Raw genomic sequence first — 13,348 nt, 5'->3', positions numbered from 1 at the left:
GTAGGTAAATGTAATGGTTGAAAATATATATTATTTCTATACAACAGACATTATACGAAAGATTACTCTTATAATACAAGATAAATATAATGTATCACTTGTTTTTTTATCAAAGATTAATTTATTAAATAAATTATACAATTTATACCTATATTTATTTCATGATAATGTTCATAGCTAATTAGATTACATATTTCTTTTCATTAATTACAATTAAACATGATACCGGTCATGCATTTAAATTGCAAGTTCATGATGACTTTACGTATATTGTTAAAAAAAATCTAAAAGTATGAATGTTATTCTCATTTCTTAATACGAAATTGTATGGTAAATATCTATCGATGACTGTACTATACCGTGGTCAGGAGCTGACTGAAGTACAGCGGATGCCAATATCAGTAGGTACCAGCAGTTTTACCAACTACCATCACTAGATATGCGAACGAAAGACACAGCAGTCACTGTATTCGTACATTTATAAACTAATACTACTGAAATTTTATTAAACTTATCTATCACTAGATTTCACGCAGATGATATTTTTAAGCTATCTTCCCGGTTAAAATTGAGCAATTTTTTCATTTCTATCGTCTCTTCTACCATTCGTAGATAATAGTGGTGATTAGTAGAGAAGACTTTAGGCACATGCAACTCAATTCAATGATTTGTTCAAACTACTTCCATCATTGAGCAGATGGATGATCGGCAGGCAATCCCAAATTTGAGTGGTTGTCGATTTTTTGATGCGATAAGCTTTTTCTGTATATCTGTCGTGTTAAGACCCGATTAACTATATTAATATTTTTTATTATATACGAAAATTCCAAAGTTCCCTTCATTTACCAACCGATAACAATCAGACAATAATGACTTTTAGTTATAAGATAGATAGTGTTCAAGATTTACTAAAATGTAATGGCTATAACACGAGTTATCCAAATGGACGAATTGAGATGAATACACGCGGTTAAGGAGATTTCAGCAATGGTCACTTGGTTCTTTCTATTTCTATTATAAGAAGCCTGACTGGAAACTCTATTTTCGCATATCATGTGTATTATTTTCAATGACAGAGACTCATAAGTGGAATATATTCAAAATGCTAACTAGTAATTGGACAATAAATATTATTGTAACTGCATATTTACTTAACTTTATGATTGTATCTAGTTTTAAGAATTATAGTTAAAAGAATTAACATTTTTTTACTTATCAACTGATAGCGGTAATTTAAATTAAAAAGTGTAAAGATTACAAACCAGTATTATGTTACAATTATTCAATAATGAATTAGTCTATGCATTGTAAAGGCTTTGCTTTAATTCGCCACGTTGTTACCGGAGCGGAACTACGACTGCGTCATAATTTACTAATCATGATCGTGTTTGCGTTCTCCAATCATATGCACCAGCGTCTCCTCTTGACCTGATAGACCTGCTGACCCATTCAAACGTAGATTGGAATATCGACGACCTTACGTTCGAACTCTTGCCCTCAGAATAAAGCGACTGAAGTGAGGCATAAGCTGACTTTTAGCTGCTCCATAAATCCTGCCACGGGTTTGGGGTGCCGTCTTCACTCACCGCCATTTTCGTCCAGTATACTACAGTTATGGTGAACATATTAGAATAGTTTGAAAAAATACGCTAAGCTGCTAAGTCATTCTACCTTTCATCAAAACGTATTAGTTTTATTGAAAGACATAGAAAAATTTACAGGAATTTTTTTCTCAATGAATGAAATAATACTTAATTTACCTTCAAAATTCTTCTATATATATTATTAGCGAGGAACATAGCCTGTGCCTTATCTTCAAAATCTGAGAGATCTCTACAATCGTGAGGAAATACGGGTGGTATTTCCTAAATTCCAACATGCTGGCAATGTAACGAAGCCTTAGACTTCTAACGAGCCGGGGTTATTATACTTATTTCTTTTGTTGTTTACTAGAGATAGTGGTAATATTCCCAGTTATACAAATTATAATAATTATATTTATTTCAAAAATAACAGTTTCCATATGACACAAAACTTTGTAAACATGGATTTAAACAAAACGGTATGACAAAAAACAAAACACACAGCTTTGAAACAATAATTTCGTTTTTAACAATTTTACACATTTTATATTTATTTCGTTATAATATAACTAATGCTATACATAAATAAGTTTCAAATGAAATAAAGCTCAATATTACAATTAAAATTACATAGCTAGCATTTTAATGTACAAACATAACCACAATACAAGTACACACATATAAATATGTCCTAATATGAGGTGAACCACAGCATCTTCTCAACGCTTATTAGTTTCAAAACTAAGAAGTTCGGTTCTGTACATATTTGAGGTCGAAACAACATCGCCCGTATGTTTGGATATTACCGCAAAGTTATACAAACTAAACGTTTTGGGAGTAACATGACAAACCATTATGAATTTATTACGTTCGCTGGAGTGTAATAAAACACACCATATGTGCTTTTTATTAATAAAACTTTAGAGACTATTAATCTAATTTAACATTCGAGAGATTATTGTAATACATGGAACTGAAAATCAGACTAAACAGAAGCCAGATTTATATATTTGGTTGTTATAATTTAACTCCACATTTTCATCTAGTTCCAATTAATATACATTTTTAAACACATAGTTTTTCTAAATACACACACAAAGTTACTTTACTCTAAATTTCAAAATGTGTATTGAACGGGGTCGAACCTGCAACCATGTATGACCCAAAGTAATAAATTATGCTATGCCACTAGATCACCAAGGTTGTCAAATTACGAGTAATATTTGTAAAAGTCTTAAGAATACTGAGAAAGGCATTCTCAAAAAATGAAAGCGCCTGCCGTCCCATTCTCTTTTGACACCCACAACTACAGGTCACATGAAGACACACAACACGACCTATCTTGATCTATCTTATCTGACAACGTTTTCGCTTTATGTAACATTGCAAAATACGTATGCACAGGAAGAGGAAGGATCTTGTCGGTAATGGGGACTAGTAGCACACATTTGTCACGATAGTCTAACTCGATCGATCAGGGTATACCATTAAAAATATATATAATGTTAAGAATTATCAATAATAGAAGCTATTGGCACCATTGCTAACCTTGTGTGGTCTATAATATTTGGTATTATATAGTCGTAATTTAGAATCCCTTCCAGAGGAACACATTAAACAATCAAAACTTTAATCGTATCAAATCGCGGCTAAAGTAATTAATATCATAAAAAAAAATTAGAAACACAACAGAGAAATAAATTAAATTAATAAAACAAACTAACGCAGTCCCCCTGAAAAACATAAGGGTTCCTAATTCCTAATTAATTTAATGGTTAAAATGATATAATTTTATCCTCTTTCTTTCATCCCCCTCTAGTATACACTAGACTATACTAATTACACGCAGGAGTAACTTTTCAACCATTATCTGTTAAAAAATAGATTTATTTGTATTACAATACGCGTTTCTACAACTACTAATACATTATTTATGATTTATTACACTAAATGACGGAAGAAGCCGCGTATGAGACGACGTGATGACACCCACCTTTTCGATGAACCGATGACATTAAGAAGTTGACTGGTGGATGGATAGGGATAGAGATAAATACCACATGATGTAAAACATTGAGAGAGGCCTAAATCCAACAGATAAATGATGATGACACTAAAACAAACCATATTCTTATGACATTTGTTCATAAAGCAGATTTCACCTTTCACATGAAATGAATTTTAGTAATTAAAATTTTCTTTTCCATATCCCATTGTACACTATTGCAAATTATGATATGCACATGATAGGAAACTCGTATACCTTAGCATCACAAAGAGCTTTTGTATTCTGCGACGTCAAAGCACAAAGTACATGTTGAATGTCAGTTATTGCCTAGTGATGTGAGGCTTTCTACACTAAAAGGGCATGACTTTTGTATAATGTGTAATCTAAGTACCTATAATCAAAATTTAACTTACACATGATATTACTTATGAATAAATTCAAAATAATCTTTTGCCAGTATAATGTTATATTATTAGTTTTTAGTTATTAGGAAAAAACCTACTGCTATTAGCCTTACCTGGTCTTTACAATTAGCCCGAAAGATGTAAGGGCGAGTATGAAGGGTATTCTGCATAACCCGCCGCAGAATTTACACAAATTTAAAGCTCGCCCCTGCCGCGATGTATTCTAATAACATCGTAAAGTAATCGTGTCATCAGTAGCGATTACCCTGACATCGACAAATAACAATGTCATTAACAATATATCTGGGACAACAGTTGTGCAACAACAGCATATTTATATTACAATTATAACTGTGAGAGATGGAAGTTAGTTACTAATAAAGTATGAAATGAAAATAAAAGAAAAACCATTCCAAGACCTAATTAATGGTATTCAAATCTATTTTATGCGATTATTAATTAGATACCTTTAATATAATATTCATTTACAACAGCACATTGATATCGACTTTCATAAACCTTCTTAATTAAGCTGCAATTAGCAAGGTTCTCTCATTTATACAATGACACAAATTCATCAATACGTTCCATAAAATAAAGAGCCCAAAGATCAAACAATATGAACGTTAATTAAAAACGTCAATGCCTAAAACAGACGATAACGAGCCCGTATTCTAAAAAAAAGAATTGTTACAGCAACATTCAAGTATTTAATTAACAATACAGAGTAAATATATTTTTTTCTAAATACACATATCTCTCTGTGTCGTGGATATCTAAAGGTATATTTATATTCACTTAGTCTGTTATTACTACATCTACTATATCACATGAATAGTTGACCTCATAAATGAAAATACAAAAGAAATGGACAGACCCATTGTGTTCCCTTGACCTACAATACAGTCAATTACTGGAAATACTACACGAGGTATTTCTATTTAAACTTGCCTATATGTTCCAAATAGTATGCATTTTATAAGCAGAGGCGAATCATATATTATTCAAATAATATAAGCGTATAAGAATAAAATATATGTACTGTCCTTTTGTAATGAGACGGGCTTTTTATCAGAATTTTGCCTATAATGAAATATGTTAAACACGTTTATCGGGTAGACCAATTTAGCTATTTTTATACTTATACTTTTTTATGTGACTTTAAGCCTGTTTTTATTTAAAATAGATATAATTTGGTCTGATTAAATGTACTTCATCTACAGTTTTGTTACTGAAGTTAACAGACCCTACAATATACTAATGTATATAACATATTGCAACGTAATATTTTAACTATTGGCCATATAAATTAATTGTTATTATGACCCGAAAACCTTTATATAGCTGGAAAGACAAAAGACTGGTACCTATCATACATTACAATTCTGAGGGATTTAGTAATACCTTCCAACAATGAAATAATGAGTAAAATAGAAACAGCATAGAAACAAGCTACTTCGCAGCTGGTTGAAATGGGTGATATAGATTTCATACAAAATCTAGATCGATAAAAGTACATTAATATATATTAAATGCAAACATTTAAAAGTAACTGTTTATTTAATTAATAAAGTGTTTTATTTAGTACTTAGTGTGTCGTGTATACAGATGTATAATCGTGTACACTGGTTGCAATTTCATGCAACATGAATACAAATGCGGGAACAACACAAATGCATTGTAAACACGCAGACAGCGTCTTTGTGGGACAAGTTTACTCGACTGCGACATTAATTTTCGGAAGCAAATTGTTTTAAGAGTTTGTAAGTAACAATAAAAATATTTTAAACTGTATAACATTATTTAAAAGTTTGTAATCACATTAAAGTTTAACTGAAAAATAAAATAGCTCTCTAAGAGGATGTAATAAATACCTATTGATATATATGTTTGCAATAAATAGATATCTTTGTGAATTTATGAATTTACTTGATTGCAACATTAGTTTTCGGATACAAGTTATGTTAAAATTATATACATGATAAAACGTTAACTATAACACGTCGGTAATTACAAAAAGTTAACTAAGTTACGAGAAAAATACATAAATATTTGCAGGTAGCAGGCAGGTATCAGGTTGTTAGTAGGAATAATCTTTAATCAAATAAACGTAATAACAGCACTTCTGATTACTCATTTTAAATCTGCATAGATTAAGTAAGTAAGTAAAATAAGTAAGATATATCGCCAGTACTCGATAATAAAGTTGTTGATTAAAAAAAGAATTGGGGAAAAAAATACATTTGAATTTTGAACCTCTTCCATTTTGATCTCAGTTGAAAAAATCTACTCGGTATATTAAAAAATACATGATTACGTTACATATACGTGGCGTAGCGACGAGGAGATGCTCAGGTATTACTTAATACTAACAATACCTCGTGGGAATGCACTCGCGTGATTCAGTTTTAATTACAACTCGTAGCATCGTAATGTCGTAATTACTTTCGAATTTTAAGCAAACGCGACTTCCGAACATCATTAACTCTGTTCATTATCTATAACTAGTACACATTGTAAGTTGTAATTATTTATTGGCAACATTATATTACCTATTGTAATGTAATGTTGCCAATAAATAATTATAAAAAAATATATACAATAATCTATACAATAATACATCAGGCATCTGAGCGCAGCAGATGGCGCCGGCTAGTCGACAAGATAGTATAGAGTCACGATCCTCAGCAGTGAGGGAACGATTAAGAAGAGATATACAATAACATCGTTCGACAGTATGGAACCTCTTAACTGTCGGTGTAATAACTACATTATTTTATCAGATACTAAAAAAAATACATATAAAAATAATAGTTTAAAGGCAACTGTAAAATAAATAAATAACAATGTTTTTACAGAAAGTAATAAAGAAAATAAAGAATAAATATTTTTTCTTTAATAATAATAATTACCATGAATCATAAGCACCATCGATGAGTGATAGAATAAAATAAAATGTGACTATCAAAAGTGTTTATATTTAGTTTATTTGAATAAAGATTATTTCTATTTATATTTCTATTATATCATATGTATGATGCTCGCATCGCAGCCTTTTAAATGGCACAGGTCAATCTATTAATAATAAAATATATAGTTATATCAACTAAATTGAAAATAGATAAAGATAGTTCTCTACTAGGACTACCTCCAGAATTCGATAAGTTTTTCACAAATTAATTCTTCAACATTCTTTAGTACACATGAGAAATTAGGCTAATGTGATTAGAAAATGTCATAAATCTTTACAACATGGGAACATACATATATGGCCTATAATAACAATATAATTTCCATTTCTGAATACGATAGCGTTTTATTGTCATATTTATTCTCCACATAATTAATTCATGCTAATATTTTAATATCATGAGCATGCGACATGGGGGTCTATTTTCTCTATGAAAGTTAATTTTATTCACTAATATGCATATTTTTGCAGTTAAATGTGATGGGTCAAAAGTTACAATAGCGCTTGTTCTAATGAATTATTGTGCGATTTTGTTTTAGTTTTTATTAATTAAGTTGAACAATCATAGCCTATAAATCATTTTCAACCGGATTTCCGGCTCTTGAAAGGAGAAGGTCTGAATTAAAATCATTTTTTATATATTTTCAAATTCTGAATTAATTATTATTAAGATCTCGGAAGTTTTTAACAAAAAGTAAAAGAAAACTTCAAAGACTTACTTATTACTTTGTACGCTAATATAGTTGATTCAAGATATATGAAATGGTTTGTAGAATTATAGGATATAATTTTAATGTCATGACGTGAAAGTAAACAAATATATACTTTTATCATATTTTTTTACTAGTTGTACCCGCGACTTTGTCTGTTTTTGAGATAAAAGTGAAAATAAAAACAAGTCTCAAAATACAATACGAATATATCTTAAATGTTTGAAAAAATCGTTCATAAAATAACAGAACTTTCTACGTGTCATTCATCTCCAATACTCGAAAACGTGACCTCAAAATTTCGAGTTAATATTTTATTCTAATGAATGGTATCGACGTCTTTGAGAATAGACGTAAACGTAATAGATTTTTACAAAGCGATACTTCTTCAGAACATTCGTGAATTATGGCTATATATGATTTATCTTATTCTCCTCAGGTGGTATCGCGAAGGACATCAATAACTTAGACATTAACAAATGACGAAACGCCCTTTGGCTTTACTCCAAACGGTAGTGTCTCAGGTGATTTGGTTTTATTTTAGATTTTACTTACGGTTACTAATTAGTCTGGTAATTTATTAATGTTAACGCATTCTTCATTTATTTATATTCCTTCATTATATTCTTTACATAAAATACAATAAATACTAAATTAATTCGGAAAAATAGGTATGGTAAATAATTAAGATTTTTTATAACGCAGTACCTTAAATCTATTAATTATAAAATTACTGTCATATTCTCACATTTGCTGGTACAGTCATCAAATTGAGGGTGGTCGAACATATTAACTAATATAGGTAAGTAAGTGTTATTAACACATATACTATAACTATGGTGGTCAAAATAAATGAAATTATTATTATAAAATTGCCCACCTGACAACGTGATGGCGCTTACTACTTAATGATAGATTAACAGTAAATTGTTTTAAATGTGAGTAAAGATAATTTACACGCCAATATAATGGTAAATATTGCTAAAAGGCTTGTTGTTATATAATCCGCTTTGTACTAATACCAATATTCTATAAATAAACATTTATTCATTCAATCTATTTTCATATGCAATACAATGCAAATGCAAATTTTTTTATTGCTGCTCTACAAACTACAAACATAGCCTAGGGACAAATTGTATTTATTGAATGTACACTTTTTTCAAATTCAATTCAAAATATCTTTATTCATGTAGGTCTATTACAGACTGTTATGATATGTCAAATCTACCGTCAGTTCGGAATGATTTCGAGATGAGAAGAACTGACAAGAAACTCAGCTCGTATTTTTTTTAATGTTGTACATATTTACAATAATACTATTTCATTTAAATTCAAATTTGGGAGAATAGAGTGACAACCAGCATATGCTATATAAAAAAATCAAAAATATCAAAAAATCTAATCAGTGTTCGCAACCTGAACAGACCAGTCCCCACAAGCAGCACCCGTACACGAGTATGACGGATGAGCCAGCCATCATTGCACTCAACCATATTAGAGGGAACACATCGACCCGGCCCACCACGCCGCCACAAGTTTGAACTTTATAGCGAGCATGACTCTTTCAAGTTACTCCACTACGTCATTTATATTATTTACAGCATAAACTGTACCAATCACAGTTTTCACCCATTACAATATTTAATTTACATTATTTAAATTACAATATGTCATTCACTAACTTGTTAACTATAATACAAAATAAAGTAACGAATAAAACAATACAATAATCATATTAAATTTGATTAGGCACTATCATAAGCATAAAAAATTAGAAGGTAAAATATTTTTAATGACATACAAAACAAAAAAACTGTAGTACAATATTTTAGAATTACTAGTGCATGCACTTGCAATCGGTTACATAATAAATTACAAAAAAAAAGAAACAGAATGCACTATGCATGTGTGGAGCCAATCATGTCGTGTTCCACTCGTTGATTTAGTGCATGACAATAATTGTGTGCACACTCGATCATATTCATTGATTAGATACCTGTATCACATTTGATATTTAAATGAATGTCCATGCGAGTTTGATTTGTGATATGTGTACAAACAATTTAGCATTTGCCCTGTGAATTATTGATGTATTAAACGTAGATGTACTAGTTCTGATAAGTAACCACCTATGTTGCAATGCTGACCTAATTTAAAGTAGATTGTTACCTTTCCAATCGATATTAGTCAGCCTTAATTTAAATGTAAGTACTCTACAATATACGAAATAACTTTATATTTTAAGTATACAGTCTCTATTATTAAACATGTAATTTAAAAATAATGACAAAAATAGACCGACAAGGTATTTGTCTAAATATAGATTCAGTACGAAAAATGAACATTCTTAATTTAATAATACAAAAGTGTTTTTATTTATTACATACGTATCTATAGACGATTTTATTAAAACAGCATGCTTAGTAATAATTTTAAAACATGTACTTTACAAATATTAAATTGTCTACAACCCTCTTAAAAGTTATGGAAAAATATAATAGTAACTGACGCTTTGTTTCCCCATAGAATTTATCTTATTAGAGAGTTGACGTGTAGATAAATAATATAATCAGTTAACTAACAGTTACATGTTTGCATTTCAGTCACATAAAAGACTCCATATTAGTATTGTTATCGAGGATATGAGGTTCGAAACAAGATAATTATAGAAAAATATACTTTGTTTTATAGTCAGTACCAGTAGTAATGATTCGCGTAGTTACAACCCTTGTAACTACGAGAATCGAAACAAACCTATGCCATTAATTCATGTTAAGTGTAAGTTTTCCTGTAAACATTATAACATGCCAATTCCCACAATAGATAATGGCAAATCGTGGCCAAATGGTACACTATTCCTTACCGGATAGCATTATTATGCCATACGCGGTTACCAATGTATTGGTCGGTAGCCAAACGCCTCAGGATACGCGATTTGTATCGCTAATATATTGTTTAGTAAACTGATACGATAAAAAGGGGGAATGGGGGGGGTTATTAATAATAGGGAGCGGCTCTATTGTTAATAAAATATCAGGTCCCATCCATCACCACGCTATTACCCCTAGAAACCAGTAATTAACCATGGGTCAATTAGTAATTAACCGTGGGTTAATTACTAACGCATTCCTACTTCATGCTCATACTATCAATTTTGATTATTAAAAATATTTACAGAATTTCATATCTACAATAACAAGAGAACCTCCTTTACGAGGTCGGTTAAAATGATAGCTGTTTACACACCATCAGACTGTAAATGTACCATAGCGTTGGCCACGCACAAATACAACACACACAAGGCAAAGTGGAATAAACTTGTCGGTTACAGGTCCAACTGCTCTTTGCATGCGGTAAACACAACACCGAAGCAGGTAGATATATTTAGGTCGGACGCAATAATAGTGGGTATCCCAACAACTATTTACTCCCCGTACAGACATGCCGAGGTCGTCACGTCATGACTGTCATAAAGTTGGGTGCACACACCGCGCATTAGGTACTGACAAATTAAATTCTACTAACATTATGAACTAGAAAATTTGTGAAGATGAATTGATGTCTGTAGCTCTTTTAAGCGAAAACTACTAAACAGACTCAATTAAAAGTTATTTCACAAATATATCAGATTCTAAGTAAATAATTTATCCCTACATCATGCAGATATTTTGCAAATTTAATGGCATTAATAAACTGAATATAAAGTTTTTGAAGAAATAATTGTAATGAAATATGATTGACTACATTTAGAACTGGTTACGGATAGGTTTTGTCAAATTTGTCATTATTACAATCAATTTTATTTAGTAAAATTTAAATTATTATTAAAGAAAAGATAAATCTATCCATAACATAAATAATTTCAAAACAAACATACAAACACACACAAACAGTGTTGTTTGCAGTATTACCATAAATCACAATCATGGTCGACAAACATTCATAATTCCAAATATCTTCGTAAGGTATACTTAAGGCACAATAAATATTTGAACGGTTTCTATTTGTAAAATATATTTCTAGATTTATCCGTACAATATATTGAAAATATTGTAGTGTTGCCAGCTTTATTGGCGAATGTAAGGGCAGTGGGTGACTGTGTTGACCGCATGCCCTATGCCAATTCTATTCAGCCGAGTCACGAGAAGGTCGAAGCGAAATTGCTTTCTAAGCCTCACCGTTACATTTCCCATTTGTAAACAAGGAACGTGTCTTGTGAATATTTTACAAGGCCCAATTTTCTGGGAATGACTTAACCCCTATTGGCTGAATGAGATATTTTCAACAGGTACATCGAAGAAAATGTAAACAATTTAAGATTACATTAAGTTTTGTTTGTTTGAAAAAAAAACCGCACCGGATGACGTAATAACAATTGTCGAGTAAATTTATTAAATAAATAAATAAATATATATGTATAATGTACAAAGATAAAAGCATATTTTTCTTAGAACATGTCAATGAACTTGCAATGGTTAAACAGGAATTAGGAAGTAGTTAGATGTTAGAAGAGTAAGTATACGCCACTAAGAAAGCAGCCGATGTCGGCGTGCTTACATTACACAAATACTCTAGTGCTCTAGTACCTAGATGTAGTATATTTAGATGAATAGTCTTTACCATTAATAAACCTGCATATCGAAAGGAAATTGAGATCAAAACTTAAGAGGAAACAATGCTTCCACTATAAAAATCGTAGTATACTAAATTGAATATCTGTAGCAGTCTGTAACAACTTAACCATTAAATCAAAATGTAGAGATTTTAGAAATAAATAGTAAAATGCACTGCATATATAGACAATAATTTATAAAGCTTCTGGGAATTCTAATAATCTCTAACTTCGAAAAGACCATTATAGTCTTATAAATTAATTTATACTGTTAATTACGCACCTGTCAGTGGCTTAGATAACTTTTACGGAACAAGTTTTGAAGGATAAAAGGCCAAATGTCACTAAGTAGTTTTTAACACAAGATATCATGTTAGGATCTGATACACGTTCACAACATTCAAGCGAATTATATGTAATAGAAATAAATCTCTATATTCATGATGTAAAGTATATTTTACTTTAATAATGATGTGAGAGAGAGAGAGAGAGACGTATATTGACTGAGTCGTGAGAGGTTATATCTCATCTGTCACTGTAGCAGTGTATATCACACGAATCGTTAAGAACGTTTAGTAAATAAATAAAATTAATTTTGTTTTTATTTTGTAATTTGACGATGACGTATATAATTATGATGTAGTAGCAACAGATTTATTCAGAACTGAGATTGACAATATTAACATAGCCATAATCACTAAGCTCAAGTAGAAGTAATTAAACTATAAAAATGTAATATAACATTAAACGAGAATAACTTTTAATTCATTATGTACAGAGACAATGATATTATAAAAAATATTCCCTACCGCAGCAGAATAAAATAATTGGAAACCCAATATAATAAATTAAAATCTAAACTTGAATACGTCATGAATAAATTCGATTAGAAATCACAATTGTTTCAATCAAATCGTCAAACAAATCGCGAAACAATAATTTGTTAAGTTATTAATCAATTTAAAACAATTGAGTGAGTCGTTTTTAACATCGAAGATTGGTTTTGAGAGTGGAACTGCTGATTCAATTGCGTTGGAAAGTTTCCAAGTTCATTCGT

General features: G+C 30.4%; 1 protein-coding gene across 5 annotated transcripts in view; it reads right to left on the bottom strand.

Annotated features, from left to right (window-relative positions):
* Window positions 1–13,348, bottom strand: part of LOC131847728 (putative polypeptide N-acetylgalactosaminyltransferase 9) — a 157,061-nt gene that overhangs the window by 61,200 nt on the left and 82,513 nt on the right. The gene's annotated exons all lie outside the window — the stretch shown is intronic.

Source organism: Achroia grisella, unplaced genomic scaffold (assembly GCF_030625045.1).
Source record: "Achroia grisella isolate CSIRO2021 unplaced genomic scaffold, CSIRO_AGI_Agris_v1 utg109, whole genome shotgun sequence".
Taxonomy (NCBI): Eukaryota; Metazoa; Arthropoda; class Insecta; order Lepidoptera; family Pyralidae; genus Achroia; species Achroia grisella.
Note: the sequence above shows the minus strand (reverse complement) of the source record. Positions and strands in the feature narration are given on the sequence as shown.